This window comes from Phoxinus phoxinus (genome assembly GCF_949152265.1).
Source record: "Phoxinus phoxinus genome assembly, chromosome: 8".
Lineage (NCBI taxonomy): Eukaryota > Metazoa > Chordata > Actinopteri > Cypriniformes > Leuciscidae > Phoxinus > Phoxinus phoxinus.
Window position 1 is genome coordinate 25,536,979 of NC_136883.1, and position 20,346 is coordinate 25,557,324.

At 38.6% G+C, this 20,346-nt stretch overlaps 1 long non-coding RNA gene across 1 annotated transcript in view; it reads right to left on the reverse strand.

Annotated features, from left to right (window-relative positions):
* The window catches only part of LOC307003175, a 169,899-nt gene that overhangs the window by 15,647 nt on the left and 133,906 nt on the right, over positions 1-20,346 (reverse strand). Inside the window, exon 4 of the long non-coding RNA XR_013798636.1 lies at positions 18,671-18,750. This is a non-coding gene — a long non-coding RNA (uncharacterized lncRNA). The remainder of the gene's footprint in view (positions 1-18,670; positions 18,751-20,346) is intronic.

Sequence of the window (20,346 nt, forward strand, 5' to 3'; positions counted from 1 at the left end):
ACAACACTGAACAAAATGCTGTATGAATGCACATGACTCGCTAGTGACACACTTTCAATCAGCCATTCACAATCACACACCTGTGTTCATTTATTAAATATTTTGGATCATTTGATCATGCATTCAGCAACCAATAAAATGCACCATTTACCAATAATGACTAAAACACAATATATTCCACAGACCTTCAAAATAAGTGCAATAAAAGTCTGCAGATTAATAACCGCTAAATGGCTGATATTAAAATGACAAATCGTTTTAAAATTTAAACCCTAAAATCCGTTGTTCTTAATGTTAATTTAATTTACACATCAACATATTATAATGTACAGTATGAAAAAATACATACATTTTTATATTTGCTAAAGATTAATAGTGCTTTTGAATTATTATTTCTTTTAAATTAAGATTAAGCGTGCATTAGATAATGGCAAAGGTATTCTAAAATCTATATGTAAAAATATGTAAAATTAACACTTTTAAAGTTACCATGAAAACTAAATTACCAATTCTTATTTTTACTATACATAATTTACCCATGCACATCATTTTCTTTAATCATATTTAATCAAAAACAGTGACGTCTCCTTACAAGAAATTGCAGCAGTTAGCATAAAACTATAAGTAAATACATTCCGGCTCTAGATTTTTTCCTCATATGAGAAGCTGTTTCACTTGGATATATATTTAACTATATATATATATATATATATATATATATATATATATACACTGTATATATATATACTGTATATATATATATACTGTATATATTCTGTTTCACATCAAATTAAAATGCATTTAATCAGCACAATTAAATGTTTAATATTGACCAATAAGGCCAAAATACCAAAATGTTACCAAAATACCATGCATCCTTATTTTAACATATATTATATGAAGACAGGCCTCAAATACAGTATACTACTGTAGAGGAACACTTATATCACTGACAGTCAGCCATGGCACATTGAAGTCAACCTGTTCTCATCAATGACCCAAAGACTAGCTAAACTCCTGAGAATTAATTCTGTTATATTTCCAACAGAAGTCCCAAGTACGCAGTTCTCTCTCCCCAGCGCGCAGTTCTCTGCCTGGGCTCAGAGCGAGGAGAAAGAAGAGCGGCACTTCAGTAAGTTGTAAAACATTATTTGGATGGTGTAAGACATCTGCTGCTACTTCACATGCCGAAAGAGCATCTCGAGAGTAAATCGATATACAATACAGATGGGTACTGAGGGTGCCTACCATGTTCTGTCATTACAGTCTGGCCTACGACACAGCTAGTTATGCTTCTCTGGCGAGCAATGTTTACCAAGCCTTTTCTACTTGACGACTCTCATGTTTAGACAAGCAGTTGTGGGTGAAATGCTCTGAAGGATTCCAGCTAAGCGTAGATCGAGCTCTTGGGACTGTCATGGATGCTACGTCGACTTGCTACACCTGTCAGTCTTGAATGGTGGACAGCAGCTTGCGGAAAAAGTATTTCAGCACACTACTTCCAGTGGTATGGAAATGCCACGGAGGGGACATGCTACAGGGTAGTTATGCACGCTGAACACAGGTGCCCCAGAGGAGCACATGTCATTGCCATGGGAAGCCCACATAAATTCATAGTCCTACACACACAAACTGAGCAGGATACACTGATAACAGCACATATAAATCTGGCTTGTGAGAACAATAAGCCTTACTGGCTCTATGTCAGGCTGATCCACGTTCTGTTGACTTATCAGGCCGCATGCAGACGTTCGCCAAACACCCCCTGGATTACAGCTCATCATCATACAGCTACTACGCTAAAGTGCTGTTTTTGCACTGTAATCCAGGCCTCTCAGTTTTCATTCCATTACTATGAATGGAAAAGCAGCATGTATTATCATAGACTATTAAAATGAGACTATTTAGTGTTTGTAAGATCTCCCTGAAACCTGCTGTGCTATTGTCTATATGTAATGAATGCAGAGTTTGAGCCGGGGAAAAGTAAGAGCTGAGAGGACATGCTACTCTTATGTAACGCATGTTTTATGAATGGCTGGATAATCTAAACCAGTCCACGAAGACGTTCCTTATGAATATATAATATTGATAGTAGGGGTGATATGATTTACCGGTTTTGATGATAATCGTGACATAAAAAAAAAATTATATCGTTATTGTGTGTGTAAAATTGTACCAGTATTGTCGATAACCACGATTTTTAAATATGAATAGTACACATTTAATAATATGACACATAATCCAATAAATAGGGTGATGTGAGCATTTAGCTCTCAATATCGCTCGTGTCATTTATGTTTCATAATATTTGCAGCCGGAGGACGCAGTAGTGAAACTCACAGCAGTAATAAAACTTATGACGTTCCAGGAAATACCAAATAGAGAGGTAAGTAAAAATAAAAAATAAAAATCCCACCCCTTGTAACCAACCACCTATCAACCACTTAACCAACACTTAGCAACATCACACAGAACAATGGCTTACTAAATACTATGAAAGTTGTCGAGCTCCAACATCCTAGCTGTACGTTTGGCACAGGAAAGAACAGCTTCTTCAGAAACTAGAAAAAAAGTTGAATGGGTCCACTGTGCATCATCTAGCATTGGTACTCATTGCATGCCACTGCATGAGAGTCCAGACTGGTGAAAATACACCTTGTGTTTTATGGAGTTGCAGAGGCTAAATCCATTCTATAGGTGTTCTGCTTTTTATCAAGCTGACAAGGAGGGTTACACAAAGCATGTGATAAACTGAAAGGACGCCAGTCATATTATGCTAACCGCGGTCTGACCAAATAGATTACACACTACTAACATCAATGCCTTAGGTATTATACCCCAATATAAATGTTGCCGACATAATAAAGTATAGTCTAATATGGTTCCTTTCTGGTAGGTAGACATCATGGCAGTTTTGTTCCACAGAATCCAAACAGACAGCATAAGAAACTGAAGTGCAAACATCTGTAGCCCTGATACAAATAGCACAGTAATGTACTAAGCCTCAAATTATCTATGTATTAGGGCCGCATGTTACTCAAAATAGCAGAAAAGGGCAATTGCTTCATCTCCCAGAGCATGGGACACATGACATACATGTGGTATTCTTAAGAATAGGTCAACCAGGCTGCAAAAAGACCTGAACAAGGCCTGTGAATAGCTTTCTTTGTATAAACCTTATTCTCTTCCTTTCACGTCACATGACTTTTCATTCAGGAGGCTCAACTGGTGCTCAACTAACGGCTCAAACTGCCACACAAAGATGACAAAAGACGGTGAGCCAGACAATTTGAGTATTATCAGAGGGATTCTGGAAACAAAAAAACATTCTCTGGATCTGCTCGCTTAGTCAAGGCTGAAGCACACAATGACAGAAATATGCATGAAATATTACTGACCAGAGAGATTTCACTCACATTGGGGGCGTCAAGGGCAAAAGATGGTAGGAACATGTACTTGACCTTCAGAGCAGTCCATGTTCATACATAAATATGTGTTGCGCTTCCTTTAACCTGCCCCACAGTGTCAGGCTAGGATCTGCTCGCAAGGCTTCGGATTTAAAATGCCACCACATGCATCTGCCAAATTAATTTATAATGCTGCTCAGGACTCTTTAAACCTTCAGTCGATTCACTTGTGAGTATTACATGTGTTTTCAAGGCCGTATTGACATGCTCTTGCTGATTTTTATTCGTATAAACTCCCTGTTTACTGAGCTACTTCTTTTTACACAGTGTTTTTTTATTTTTCACACTCTTCACATATTCACTTCGCTTATTTACACAGTATGTGTAAAACCGATTGCAGAACTGTTATCATTCAATGCCCCCAACCTACTTTAGGGGTTATCAAACTTGCCAAAGACCCCCAAATATAACGATCCTCTTAAAATATAATGTCAGCTGTATGGTATATTTATGTATAAAAAACATAAATATAAAAAAACAACAAGTGTGATAAACACAACAACACATCCCAAATTACAGCTGCAGTCGGCAAGTCTGGCAGATTGAGGGGACTTGGCCAAAATGTTTAATATTTACAACTCCCAACCCCCTCTGTGTTTTCTAGAAGTTGAACTAATTTTAGCTTGAGCACTACGTAGAACGCTGTGCCATGCACGAGATGCTGCAAAAGACGTGAGCACAACGTTTGAAGACGTGCATCAGTGCATTAACAGAAAAACAATGGAACATTCTGAACATTTGCCAACTAAACAGCATAGGAAGAGAGTTCAAAAAGGCATACAGAAATAACAGATGCAGTCACATGTTTTTTATGCAAAGATATGGTGCTTGCAAATATCGTCAATAAAGCTGGCTTCCAAAAACAATTATAGAGACAAGTGTGTAAGGAAAAACTCTTTCAAAACAGTGATTAAAATCTAAATTGAAACATTGATCAACAATTGTAATAGTATATATTTTTTGTACAAATATTGAAGCACATTTCTCTATGATGCCATTGTATATTGTACCAAAAAGATTCTCAACTTTGGTCCTCGAGGTCCACTTTAATGCAGAATTTGTCTGCGTCCTAAAGCTTAAAACTGCTGCCTTCGGTGGATGCTTTCCAAGGTAGGAAGGCTTCAAGGCACGTCCGAATCTAATGTTAGCTTCACTTCTTGTCTCATGAGATACCTTCATCTGATTTTTGAAGGCAGCAAAGATGCATCATTCTCCGCCTTGGGTATCCCACAATCCTGTGTTTTTCATTGTGTGACAGTTAAGCTAAATAATAAAGATGGTGTCTGAACGTTGCATGTGGTTGTCAGTTTGTGTAAATGTACATTTTTGACCAATGTTTTCCACTTTTGATGTCATATACAGTAGCAATAAATTAGTATTGTAGTAATTAAATATTTGCTTAGTTATCATCAAAGTTCTCTCTATTTTGTTGTACTTCATTAAACCGTTATGCTGCCTCAGCAGTCAGTCCGACTTCTACCGAGTCCACAAAACTGATTTCAGCTGCCTTAGCATTTGGACGCAGCCTTTATCTCTAACCTTCAAACCATCAAACTCACCTGGCTGTAACTTTTTAACAATCCTGAAAACCTTAGTTTGCTTATTCCAGTATGTTTAATTGGGTTGGAGCAAAACTCTGCAGGAAAGTGCATACTATCAGTCATGTAGTGCACAGCACTTCTTCAGTTTTATTTATATTCAATCGCTGATTCCTTCAGTCCTGTTGGCTGAGAGATTTCCCTCCCCAAATTAAGCACAGTTAAGTGGAGGAAACGTGATTAAAACAATTGAGTATTCCTCTTACTGAGGTCTTAGATTAGACAGAAGCGCTAGAAAAAAAGTGAGATTTCTCTCTTAGGGCTTCAAATGACTGTGTTTTAACCAGAAATCCCCTGTAGTGCTGTGCAAAAGCTTTGCCATGCTATTAAAGCGCTATTGCACTGAAATATTTACAGAGTGGTTGATGGGAGCTCAAAAAGGTATTTCTGTCATCTCTCCTCCAGATTTCTACATGCTACTAAGAATGCGAGTCAGATTACAGTGTTTGTTACATCTCTTTCTTGCTGGTGAAGCAGTTTAGAGTTGCTGTTAGGCTCAATGGTCACTCTGGGAGAGGATCTTTTCCATCATGCGTCAAGGCCGGTGATGAATATGTCAATTGAGCACACGTGAGGCAGCGGGGATGACTTTACATCGCATTTGCCCTTTCCTGTAGCCTCTCTAGTTACATCCTGCCCAGCTGTCCACTGATATTTCTGGAGAATGGCATCATAAATTGCTATTGACCCAATTATCCAGGCCATTTGCCTATGTTAAGGTTGGTGCCTGATGTACTCTCTGACCTTTGCTCACTGGTTATTCATTTGTGGAACTGTGACATCACATAAAGGCTGCTCAAAGGCCAACATGAACAGTCAAAATGCATGATGGACTAAAAGACTAAATAATTAAGCTCACATTACTTTCATTATACAACAATATATCTCTATAGTGTGTATTTTATGATCTGTAAAACTGTATCTTACAGACAAAACAACTGTCAGAAAATCAAATATGATTTAAACCGTAATAAAGCGGTAAGCAACAACATCAACACTGACGATAAAAATTAATGTTTTTTTGGCATCAAATCAGCATATTAGAATGACGAAATCATGTGACACTGCGATCACATGTGATTACATGGATAACTTTAAAGTATTTTGAAACAGCTATTTTAAATTTTAATAATATTTCATAATAGTATAGTTTTTTTTCCTGTATTTTTGATCAAACAAATTCAGCCTTGGTGACTTGATTTAAAACTGTTAAAAAAAATCTTACTTGAGAGACTTACAGCTTACTTGTCACTTTACTCTAGGACGCACCGTTATGCAGTCAAACACACAATTCGGTCCAACAAATACAAAGTTCTGGCATGAAACTCTAAATGGCGCAGGCTAATAGGTCCTTTTACTCACCTGTTCATAATCACATCGTTATCTATAGGGCGCAGCTGATTGGTCCCTGCTGTATACACTGTAAAAAAAAAAATTACATCCCCAAGTCAAAATTTTCTAGTGACATCTAAATTTTTCAATTAGTCTGACATATTACGGTATTTCTCATTGAGCCAATGTCAACAACTATTGCAACAGTTAATTCAATTTATTTTACAGAATTTCATTTGGGCCAATTTAAAAATTTAGATGTGACTAGAATATTTTGACTTGGAGAGGTTACATTTTTTTTACAGTGTAAGTAGCCAATGAGAACGCTGCTCAACCTTCAAATACTTGGGTATCATTTACCTTAAAGGAACACTCCGACTTTTTGGGACTTTAGCCTATTCACCTTATCCCCCAGAGTTAGATAAGTCCATGCATACCTTTTTCATCTCCGTGCGTGCTATAAGTCTGTTTGACGCACCCCCCGCTAGCCTAGCTTAGCACAAAGACTGGATGTAAATGGTTGCAGCTAGCATACTAATCCAAATAAGTGACAAAATAACGCAAACATTTTTCTATTTACATGTTGTGATTTGTGTAGTCACAGAGTGTACAAAAAACAAAGTCACATGAGACACAGACATATTTTAACCGTATAAATACTGGGAACTATATTCTCTGAAGGCGAAGCACTGCTACTTGGGCGGATTGATAACCGCAGCACCTGAGACGCGCCGTTGTTTCTTCTGTCAACAAAACCAATGTGACTAACTATCTATTAGTGACGCAAAGATCTTCATTGTCATCAAGCCTTGCCATTGATGGCAATACCCGGTCCCATTCACTACAACATATGCACTCGCTTTCTGTGGACATAGGTTGGCATGTTCCACATTTACACCACCAGTCCGTGTTCGTTCTGATTCTCCCCTCGACCTCCTCAGTCTGTTCGGCATCTTGTCTATCAGCTACCAAAGTTTGTAACTCCTCGTCAGTGTATTCTGGCTCAAAACGATATTGTTCTGGATCTTGGTTTGATACCAAGTAAAAATCATCTGAAATTTCCTCAAAATCAGCCATGATCACCATTCACGTCCGCTAATAGATAGTTAGTCACGTTGGTTTTGCACAGAGATGAAAAAGGTATGTATGGACTTATCTAACTCTGGGGGATAAGTTGAATAGGCTAAAGTCCCAAAAAGTCTGAGTGTTCCTTTAATACTGCAACGCACTTTCAGAAACCCTACACCTTCCCCAGCTCCACCTGTATAGATCTGCTACAGGAAATGCATGTACGCTATATTGTACAGCAGCAGTACAGTGTTGTGTATGTATTGGCAGTAGCAAGTCATGTACTTGCTCAGCAGCAGCAATAAAAGCAGCAGCAGCGTAGCATATCTATTCCGCCAAGGACAAACATACAACATTGTCATACCCACTACCATGCCAATCACTCAGAGAGTTGTCATGACCGAACTATACCAATTGTGAAATAGGCACTTTGAGGTAATTAGTGAATATAACATCATGCAATAAATTATAAAAAAAGTACAGTCAGCAAAGTTCTGCTCACTACTTCACTCTAAGAGCAAATTAAGCTGCATTTGATGCTTCTGTTAATCAACTGGCCATTGTTCTTTTTTACTCCATACATTTTTCAACATCATTAAATCTTTATGGAGGATGAGCATTCTACCAGAAACTTACAAACACACCTTCCCTGTCTAATCAAATGAGTCCAGTCACTTGGAGAGGATGTGCCATTTATAGCTTGCAGCACATTGTTTTCTAGTAAAGAATGATTTATGGGAGTATGAAACACCTTTATGACAAAATGATAAAACGAATTGAGTGAATTCTGTCATTCTGATCAGTTAATTACTGAAATGGCCACATGTTTCCTTTAAAACACAAAAGTGCTTTCCTGCTGTATCATTTAAATTGAGCAAAACACAATAAATTAAAAGAGAACAAAAAGATCCAGTGTTTTCTCCAGTGTTATGCTGTGCTAATAGTTGAGACTTTATACCAAAGTTACAGCAAGTACAGAAGTCTTTCCAGAGACTTCTCAGAAAAAAAAAGACTGGCCAAAGGCTTAAAAAGACTATCATAGGCAGTGAGCGGTTATTATCGACATAGCATAACAATGTTGGAGGTCAAAGTTTCCAAAGAGACAAAGATGAAAACTATTCACAAATCGTTTCAAGCGTACAGGCAATGAGATGCAAATTTCTTCCACTGTGTGAAAATGTTTTCAAGACTCATGATTATGTGGGTGTCAAGTAGTGCAGAGGTCACGTTCCAAACTAACTTGAGTGTGAGCTCATTCGTGGGTTTGTGTTCCCATATTAGCTTATGAAATGGTCCACCTCGAGCTGCTCTTTCGTGGCATCCGTCAGGTCCTGTCTGTAATCCAAGCAGAATCATACTTTATGCACACCTGGTTGCTTTTAAAAGCCAAATACAAGCAATTGCAGCATCTGTTTGGAGGAAGAGAGCGTTTTCAATCAATTAATTCTACAGTTAAATGTGTGGCGTCTGTCTTATTTGCAGTAAACCTATATGATAAATCATTTGTGGGTTGAAAGAAAACCCCTGGATACGGATTCAAAATAATGGACAGCAAATTGTTAAATGAGATCTCACTATATGCTCTCACTATATCTGCTTTAGATGCTGCGGTCGACCTCGGGCTCCTCTAGAGAGAGCAGCAGCTGAAAAACACATACAATTCCATCATTTCTGAAGAGCAGAGCTATACAAACCATAATGTTGCTTTATGCAAGGCTTTATTGATTGAGCATCATTTCGATTTAGAGTGAAATGACAAGACGGCGGGATGCCTGCGCATTGATTAGGATGTGCAAGGTCAGTAAAAAAAAACACACAAAAACAGCTCATATCATTTTGCAGAATTTAGATTTTTTTAAATGTTTTTTTTTAGGGCCGCTGCACTCTATTCAAGCACAATTCACTGCATATGCAGACATTTAGCTTTTAATTAAAATATAGAATAATTTGACGTCTGGAAGATTCAGCCTTGGGACTTCATGAGAGTCATTTTGATTGACGTGAGCTGTAAAGTGGGGGAGATTAAGCAAGACGGCAGCTTACCATCTAATAGAATTATCCCACTTATAATAATAATCACGAAAATAGAGCAATGATTCATGCCAGGTCATTTTTAACCTCCCAGATCACGTTCGATTTAACTTCATTCCCAGCGCACCCTGATCAGGAGGTGAAATATAACATGGAAGGTTTATATGACTAAACAATATGACTGCAATAATGATTTGGCCATTCATATAGTCTTCATTACTCAAGACTGACACCACGGTGTCTGGCGTTCACAGTGTGGTTGGAGAGGGCCCATATCCACGCTGAGCTTGGAGTCTATTCTCATTCCGACAGTGACAACAACCCACTCCAGACTGCACACAGAATGGTCCTTATCAAAAAGCTGTGCAAAAACCTGTCTCCTGAATGCATGATGCCCCAGGGAGTCAAAACGGACTGCCGTGGGTTGAATCTGAGAGTCTGTTCTCTGAAAAATAAGGGATTCAAACACAAAAATCATATCCAGACCTTTGAGGTTTTGGTGGAAATGCAATCACAGCTACAGTAATAGATCTAATTGAGATTTTTGCTCAAGGGACACGGAGTGAAGATTCTGATAATGACAGCATGAGCCTTCTGGGTGACCTTATTGTGGAGGAGATGCTGGAGCTTCTTTCATCATTACCCTGCAGCAGAAACCCAACAGAAAATTGCTGCTTGACTGAATGGAAGGCTTTACACAACCGCTTTGGGTCATTTGAGACCATCACAAAACCAGGAGCAATTCAGAATTGAACTGAGAATGCTTTTTTAAATTCAGACTCATTTCTTGAATTTGAATTGTGGTAAAGTAGCTTCAATTCAAATTTGAATGTAAAAAAATTTGAAGTGTTAAAAATCTTCAAAATCAATATATTGATCACTGACAGCTTCTTCACCAGATCCACCATCAAGTAACAGTGATGCCAATTTTTGATTACTTGTTCTGTAGTAAATCGCTGAGCCATTTCATGTTTTGCTGATGATACAGTACAATCTATTCTTTTGTTTTCTGCCTGCGGTAACTATGAGTGAGACGTCACTTCATCATTGTGTATCAGACATCGCCACCTTGTGGAATAAAGGTGAATTGCACTTATTCAGTCATTAAAGATTAAATAATTGTTGCGAAGAAAAAAAATGACTTACACTGCTACCCACCTCTGCTCGTTAGCAACCCTATACAATTTTGACAAAAAAAAATTAATAATTTTATAATTATTATTATTTTTTGTTATATTGTTTATAATGAATTAATTGAGATATAGTAAGAAGGTTGATGTCTAACTTAAAAAATGAATGAGAAGGAGGGTAGTGAATGATGTCCTGGCTGACTAAAGACCCGATATATGCATTTAGAAGTTAATTGTTGGCTTTCCAAAACATGTTTGAAAATATATACAAATTTTAAAAGCCTTGAAGTTGTAAGGTTTACACAGACATACAACAAATAGAAAAACGCTAAAAAATTTGAATGAGAGATTGAACAATAAAATGATAGATAGAATGATAGACCCATATAATGATAGACAAATTATACAATGATAGATAAAACGTGATAAAAGATAGATAGATAGACAGACCTGGCATTCCAATTCAAACTCCAAGTTAACTTCCTGTTGGGTGTGGACAATTCAATTCAAATTCATATTAATATTCATCAATTAAAAAGGGGGAACTTTTCATTCTGAATTTCTCACAACCCTGTCAAAAATGCAGTTCTCCAGTTGCTGATGCCCCATTAAGTATCCGCTTTCCTGTTAATTAAACAGCACAACAGTAACCAAGACAAGCTCCGGTGTCATATCCCAGCACCAGGTGAAAAGTGCAAGCTGGGAGAGTCAGGCACGATCTGACATGTTGGCATCGATTTCCTGCATAATTTGCTTGCAGGTGACAGGGAAAGTGCTGACAGGGGCATGCTACTCTTGCAATCTGCATTCATTTACAGGTTAGGTGAAGATTAGCATTGATTCTTCTGCCATGGGTTGAGCTGGGGGTGGGATGGTGAAAGTTTCCCCACTCAGGAATGATCTATGAAAGACTAAATCAAGAACGACTTTGAAGGAACCATTTCGAACCGCTTCAAAGTCACATGGCATAATGATGATAGTTTCAGCTACTTCCAAAACCAACATGCAGCGATTTACCCAACAGCTTGTGAGATGTGATATTACCTCACAGTAAAATGGAGTACGGTCAGTTAATTTCAATAAATTGCAAATGAATAGATACAAAGATATAAACAGGCTCATTGCGAGCAGCGGGCTGCATCTTTGCCTTTCATTTCAACTGGTTTGTGGTCCTCAGAGGTGCTATGATGTCATTATCCGAAAATGCTTCTTGATGAGCCATGACTTCTTCCATATGACTTTGTCTTTCCTGTTAAAATAATCTTGTTTCAAATGGAGGGCTTCTTCCCAGGCTTTTTTTTTTTTTCAGGAAAAATAAAAAGTAGGCTAAATTAATATTAGATTCAAAGTGCTATGCTGCACATTTAATCCTGCTATTTTTAGCATTTCATAAAAGTCAATAAGTGTGCTCTCCTTCCGACACACATTTGGTGCTCCGCAGAGCTTTCCATGTGTCCTGAATGAGCATCCATGAGGTAACTGCACTAACACTGAAGGGGTATTGTGATTTTTATCAAATAAAAAGATATGCCAAAACAGTCATCATAATGAGATGCTAAATTAAGTCCTCCATACACAGACTATGATACAGCAAATATTATTAAAGGGTTAGTTCACCCAAAAATGAAAATTCTGTCATTAATTTCTCACCCTCATGTTGTTCCAAACACGCAAGACCTTCGTTCATCTTCGGAACACAAATTAAAATATTTTCGATGAAGCGACAAACATACTTTTTGTGTGAAAAAAAAACGAACAACGAACTACTTTTGAAGAATTTCTGTGTCAGTCTCCTACGCGGTTTATGTTGTAACCGCAGTGCAGCGCTTCCGGGTTCTACGTTCACGTGAGCACGACACTTGCGTGTGATGCTGATGCAGGAGTTGGCTAATACAAAGCTGGCGTTCTTCTGATATCTTCATTTGTGTTCCGAAGATGAACGAAGGTCTTACGGCTTTGAAACGACATGAGGATGGGTAATTAATGACAGAATTTTTATTTTGGGGTGAACTAACCCTATAAAAAGATTGTTTGCACTTTCCTGACACATTTCACACATTACAAAGAGGCACAACAAAAAAGCACACCTTCTCCACCCTTTGGAAGATAATGATTGTATTTTAAGTAGGGCTGCCAATTCATTTAAGTATTAATCAATTACACAAAATGCCGATTAACTAATTCGAAAATCATTATTTGCTTAGAAATGCCAACATTTACATTTATGCAAACACTTTTATCCAAAATGACTTGCAAACAAAATCTTGGTGAAACAAAACCATTCTACCAATTGAGAAACAGAAACACCTCAATATACGTAATAAAGATGTGATAAAAAAAGTGATATGGAAGTCTTCATATTGTTTGTTTAATTTCAGTGTCATTTAACATATGCCTATCATGGCATACATGCCACAGAATGATTAAATTAAATTTTTTTTTTTTTTTTACATATTTCATTTGTTTATTATCATTATACTCCTGTAAAAAAAAAAGTTACATTAAAAGCCCAGTCTTTGAAACTTCAAAGCTTCTTCATCTTCATCAGCTACAGATTCAACAAAACAGAGAGGACAAGTAGACTAACCTACCGGTATTATTGCATACTTAATATTCATGAGCCAAGACCCACCCATCACCCATTCTGTACTGCATTTTTCCTTTAAAAAAAATATATAAAAAAATATGCAGATGAATGGGACTATATATATATATATATATATATATCATGTGACCCTGGATCACAAAACCAGTCACAAGTCGCACGGGTATATCGCACGGGTATATGTGGCAATAGCCAACAATACATTGTATGGGTCAAAAAAATTATTTTATGCCAAAAATCATTAGGATATTAAGTAAAGATCATGTTTCAAGAAGATATTTTGTAAATTTCCTACCGTAAATATATAAAAAAAATTATTTTTGTGAGTGAATGCAACACAATCGCAAACATAAATGCACAACTTTAAAGGCGATTTTCTTGCACCCTCAGATTCCAGATCTTCAAAAAGGCCAAATATTGTCCTATCATAACAAACCATACGTCAATTTATTCAGCTTCCAGATAATGTATAAATCTCAATTTCAGAAAATTGACCCATGTGACTGGTTTTGTGGTCCAGGGTCACAATAGGGCTCTTAAAACATATTATTTTATAAATGTTTTTTTAAACTTTTTTTCCTGCATTACATGACAATTCGGCAGGATTACAACAGCTAATAAAACGCTGAGAGAAACTGCTGAATGCCCTACATTTCTAAAAACACAATTCATCAAGGTCTTAAAAAAGAACAGTTAAGATTTTGACAGATAGGTCTGTGTTTCTATGGTTGCCTTCGTTATGCCCTGTACAGCTCTTTGATTTTTTTTTGTACTGGTAAAGTTATTTCCTCATGGGGGTAGACAGGAGTGAGGAAAATAAAATGACAAATGAATCAACTGAAATGTCTCTCAAGGTGTTATGGAGATATGAGAACATATCTTGCCCTTGGGTTAGGGTGAATTTATTTTTAATTGGGCCATGAACTGCCATGAATCAGAGGCAGATGTGAAAGGGCATAATCTGACCCGCTCTTTTTCTGAGAATTGGCTCAAACTCTTAAAATGAAGGCCACAATGCCTACTGCCTCAAGTCCACTATTGAATAGGCCTTTATCAGATCACTACCTCTAGGCTTCTGGCCAAGTGGATGGGTAAAGCAATGCATGCATCTCTGGAAGTAAAATAAATAAATAAAAAATAAGGTACAAATAAAGAGCAAACTAGACCATTAACAGTCACAATATCTTTAATTCTTGTGTATTTAAGTAATGTAAGGTTGTGCAGAACTAATTCTATATAAAGATTCTTAACCACTTCACAATGTCAGGCCCCCTGTAAAGAAAAACATTTCCAACTGATCCATCCAGATCCCAGAGCTAATGAACACTTCCAGGAGACACAGGAGACAATACGGTACAGGAAATCGAAGGTCTAGAAGCACTTATTGAGGGAATTTCCCCCAGATACGCAGAAAACTAAGCAGCTAAGTAAATTATGTTAAGGAAAGAATGTGGTAAACAACTATATCAGATGCTCAAATTGGGACTAATTACAAATCTGTCGCATCCACTTCGCATTAAATTCGCAGTGCAGACAAAAACCAAAAGAAATAGGCACACAGTTCTAAATGAAAAGGACAATACTGTGGCGACGATCGGAAAAAGTGGTTTATTATTTGTTCAAACGGTGAACTCCTTGTCGTGGTAGTTGCCGCAATACAATCGTCTTTGTGTAGAACTCATTTGCTGTTTTTTGTGTAAAGCAGTTTATTATCGGTGTGAAATGTCATGTTTTACCCAACACTCAATTTGGTCAGAAAATTAGCAAATTAGAGCTTAGCCTGATTTGTATTTATTTATTTATTTTTTCATTTTATAATTCACAGATAATTTTTGGTTACACTTTAGATTAAGGTTCAATTATCATAATTAACTAATATTGCCCATGATTTTTGACCAAATAAACTCTTAATTCATGCTTAGTAATAATTAGTATTGTTGTTAAGTTTAGGTATTGGGTAGGATTAAGGGATGAGAATATGGTCATGCAGAATAAGGCATTCATATGTATTTTATAAGTACTAATAAACAGCCAATATCATAGTAATATGCATGCTAATAAGCAACAAATTTGGACGGAAGGATGGATGGATGGATGAACGGATGGATGGATTGATGGATAGATGGGAAGATTACTCAGAATAAAAGGTGCAGATTAAGACACTTGCCAGGAGAAAGTGTTGAATGAAAAAACAGACTTGTGAAAGCTTTCTAAAACAAAAAAATGTCCTGCTGGAAAGAGCGATTAAAGCTCTTAAATGGATTTCACGCAGAAGAGAGGAAATAAAAGAATGAATGAGATAAAGAAAAAATAGCTTTGCTACCCTGGATGGAAGATATGTAGGAAAACAGACATTCACTAGGGGGGTGGAGGGTGAGTGTAACTGCCGCAGTGTAGACTTCCACTCTACTGCTCATTTGTCCGACAGCACACACCTCCTTTTCCTTTCCGAAGCACCCTGAGACTACAACTCACTTTGTGAGCTTTGAAGAAGCACCCACCGACACCAACATTTCAAACTCCAAAATGTCAACCTAGGTGATTAAATCGACAGACATCCTAATCTTCTGTTACCTTGGACCGAATGGCAGATAAATCCCCTGCAATCCCTGGAGTGAAACTCAGAATTCATAAATGCAAAGGTGCAAACAAAGAGGCAGCAGCTTTGATAAGGAACAGCACACCTTTGGAGCAAACTGCTGAGGTGGCAGTATTGTTTGAATAAGAATGTGTTTGATGTAATATGATAATGGCGGTGAAATGAGGCAGTGCATTCAGTCTTTTACAAAGGATGTTGTGGGGCATCCTGATGTAATGCTTTAGCCAGCCGTAAGACGGAAACAGGATAGGAGGAGGACAAAGAAAAAGCACAGAGTCACTGAAGTATTCCTGTGAAGTATGGTCCAGCATGATTCGAATGATATAGACAAATTACATCAGCTCACAAGAAATAAATGAGGTTGTAATGAATCTGGTGAGCTTATCTGAATCCGAGAGGTTGATGGCGTCATAATGAGAAGGTACATGTAGCCCAATCAAAAATAACCAATCGATATTCATTAACAATTAACTGATGTAATGAAAGCTGATGCGTTTTTTTGTTAAAATACTTAATGTTCAGAGATACCAACATAAATGGTGGGACTGAATGTAAAATCTTTTTTTTAACATTAGAAATCTATTGTGAAAAGTGCTTAACAAAATGGTTAAAAAAAATAAAATAATAATATTAATAAGATACTTTAAATATATAAAAATATACCGTATATTTTTTAAAGATACATATATTTATACAAAATATATATGTACACTAACAACACACTATGTATAACTTTACAAACAGTAACAGTTCAAAACTGACTAATGCAAATTGAAGAGACAAGTAGTTACATCAGTTTCTTGTCAAGTCATATTTGTGACATTCCACTTGGTGCCACTAGGGCAAATTATGAAGCATTCCTCATAAATAAAATAAGAAAGTAGTGGGTCATATAGACATGGTGAGCACTGACCCATTACAGAATCAGGAACACAGCATGGTGTAACAAAGCTCACCACTAAATGCTCTAATCTGTGCTGAAGCTGTCCAGCTCAAACCAAGCTAATCCACCTAAGAAAAACAAGCCAGATGGTCACAAGCAACTGCTGAAGTCCTGTACAGGAGCCTGATGACACGTCTGAGGTTCATGCTTCTATTTATCTAGTGCCTTGAGTTACAACCGTAAGCTCTGTGAAGAGGCAGCAGGCGGCAGCACCTGGCTCTCTAAGGCGGCTGGGGTGACAGGCTTCGGCGTTCCGCAGAATGGTAACCTTGCAATTCCTGGAGCACCAAAGCACGAGGAGCGTGGTCACAGGGGTGTCATGATACAGAGTCACACTCTCCTATGGAGATAGCCAAGCTTCGATCGCCATCACTCTCTGAGGAATGTCGTAACACTAAATCACACACACACGCTGGTAACTGCACACGCACAGTTCAAGGACTGCTGCCCATGTTGGAACGACCCCATGGGACTCAAATCAGGTCGTGTGAGGAATCATTCAAAGAAAATGACCACCAGAACATCTAAATTATCTCTCAGCAGGAGTTACATCACCAGAGGACAAGGCGGTTTTCACTGCAAGTACTAATGCGCACAGACACAAAACTTACCCATAGCCCTTGTTTTTTAAAGAGAAATTCAGAGATTTCAAGATCTTTCTGACAGTGTCATATCAAAACTCACAACCCTTGACCACAATCCCAAAGCTAGACTGGGTTAATGCCCCGCTGAACTGCGAAAGCACCCGTGGGGGTGTCACTCTGGGTTAATCTCTGGTGAAAAAAGATCACGCAAGCATCATGATAAACAACTTTATTACCTGGCCTTCGACACTGCCACATGTTGTTCTCGTTTGCACACACACCTTTTAGACTTATACCTCTGCCAAGATCAAAACAAGTCTCAGGACTCTAGTAATGTGACGGGCAATCCGTCCTGTACTACATTTCACAACTTAGCTGGATTTTATTGAAGCTCTAGGATGTATTTAATCTCACATTTCTTTTTGTTGTCATAGACACAGAGGTCGATAAATGAGGGAAGTATTTTATGCAGTGTCAGACTTCAGACCTCTAATAGTGTCCCAGATGCGCCCCAGATATTACTTTCTGAGAGTATGAGTGCGAGGCGAACCTTGTTAGCTTACGCGATTAACGTTTATGCATGAGTGCCTCTGCACAAAAGACTTAGCCTAATGTCCTCCACACACTCTCCCCCATCAGCTTTTAATCCACTACCTCCATCGTTCTGAGATATGCTTCACACAAAAAATGAGTGGCAAAAACATGCCCTTTTCAAACTGACTGACCATCCTCATAAATCAACAGTAAGCCATATAATACCAAAAATGAATAAATTGCATGAGCAAAATTAAAAAGAAACACCATAAATTGAGTGTTCATTGAAGCAATACACATCTAAATGCATTTAACTGAATACGTTGGAGACAAATCTCTCTCACTTCAGTTCCCAACAAACTTCACAGTTAAGAGTTTTAATTAAATGTAATTAAAGAGAAAACATGGACTGTTTTCTAATGATCCTTGTGTAAACATCGCAGCATCTCATCAAAGCAAGTCGCAAGCTAAACCCATTCTAGGAGTGTGGCACAGTTTTCCCAGGGTGCCCCAGGAGACTCAAAGGCAGCCAGAAATAGTAGCGAGTACGTAAATGAGAGCATGGCTAGCCTGACGTAACATTGGAAAAACACATGACAGAAAAGTCCCAGTACCGGAACGGGGCCCTCTGAAGAGCATGCACCATGACATCTCAATGTATTTTGTTGCCAACAGAGAACAAGTAACAGAATTCTGACCATCTTGCGGCCGCAAATCTTCAGTACCTCACTACCTGTAAAGGAAGAACAGAGCAGAAGAAAATTCAAAGCGTGACTTACCCAGAAGATGAGGTTGAAGACAAACATCATGTATTTCAGACAGCACAGGCAGCCTCTGGCCATGTTGCACTTCTTGAACTCTAGAAGGAACACAAAGGATAGATCCAGATAAAAGACCACGTATTTGCTGCCTTTAGGAGCCTTGTACTTATTACTGCTTTTGTCGTCGCCAGCCGCCCCGCTCTGAGCAGCAGTTTGCGCACGTGGGCCAGTGGACCCGTAAAAGGCGCCGGCGGTAAACCCGCGTCCTCCAAACGGCCGCCCGGAGGTGGAGGCTTGGGCAAAGTCTGAGTCGTGGCTGTCCACTGAGGGGCTACGGTGGATGGCGGATTCCTCGCTACTTGACTTCTCCATGCTCTGGAACGGAAGCCGCGTTCTTTATTTCATTCTCTAGCATGTCTCTTGGAATAGCCCTTGAGCAGAACCTTGAACTTGCGCTCAAATGCTCCAAATAAAATAGTCTTTCTTTTTCACACAAAATATCAGGATTAGGTCAATCAGACAGTGGCTTTGCAAAATCGCTTTAGTGGCAGCTTGCACCGTAGCCTTGCTGTAATATCCAGAAGCATTACTCCCACAAGCAGGTGCACGTTGAGTGTAACTGAAGTTTAAGCAGTATTCCTTCACCCTACGCCCCTCTTTACCCCTCTAAAAGAGTGTCCACCCCCAGCCCAAGCAATGTCCGGCTTGGTTTCAGCTGCTGCTCGATCCCACACTCCTGCCTGCTGACCTCAGTTGATGAGTTCCCACAGCCTTCTAACTTCCACCCCCGTTCTCCTCTCAGGATTTTGCGGTCCGAGAGACTCTCTAGATCTCCCTTTATTATTTTTTTTATCCTTGTTTGCCTGAATCAATCACGCTGCTCTGATTTAAACATTCTCCGGCACGCCATTCTGTTCCTTGCTCCTCTCCTCCTCTCTCTGACTGTGCTCTCAATCACTGCTCTGGTGCTGATACACGCTATTATCAGCAGCCGCATCTAGTGGGCATTCCCTCCCAACCTAGCGCAAAGCTCTCACCTCACTCTCTCTCTCTGCCTGTACTCCTCTCAGCCCCTCCCCTTCCACTCAGATCACCAATAAGGCAGCAGCTGGTGCTAGCCCCTCCCATAGCCAATACAGCAGCTTTAATGTGCTTATCATCACTGTGCTTTATGCCTATACATGTTCAGTGCTGTCAACTGCGCTGACTGGCCAGGGGAGAGTCTACGATGAATTAAAAAAATCATGAGCTGATGGAAGAGGAGTGGGACCGGGCGAGGAGGAGGGGGGGTTGGATGGGGCAGGGAGATGAATATGAGACCAAGCACGCAGCTGCACATTTGACTATAGCAAGGGACTGTGGATATGTTCATAAAAACAAGGAGCTTTGAGTTGCAATAAGTGCAAAAATAAGGATTTGAATTTAATAATTTAATCCGTAAGTTACATTCATGGGTTAATCAAATATTACTATGCGATATTTACAGAAATGTGGCAGTGACACGAAACCTGTGATCATATTTGGAGGTTGGTGCGTGACAGGTGTTTACTACTGTAAAACCCTTTATCCATACTCTCCCATTGCCGTTTAAGAAGCATGGATAAATTGGCAGTGTATCAGCCTCAGGAATTATGGCACCATTTTAAGCATTGACACTGGATAGTAGCTTGAAGACACTTCAGGCTTTTCTGCGG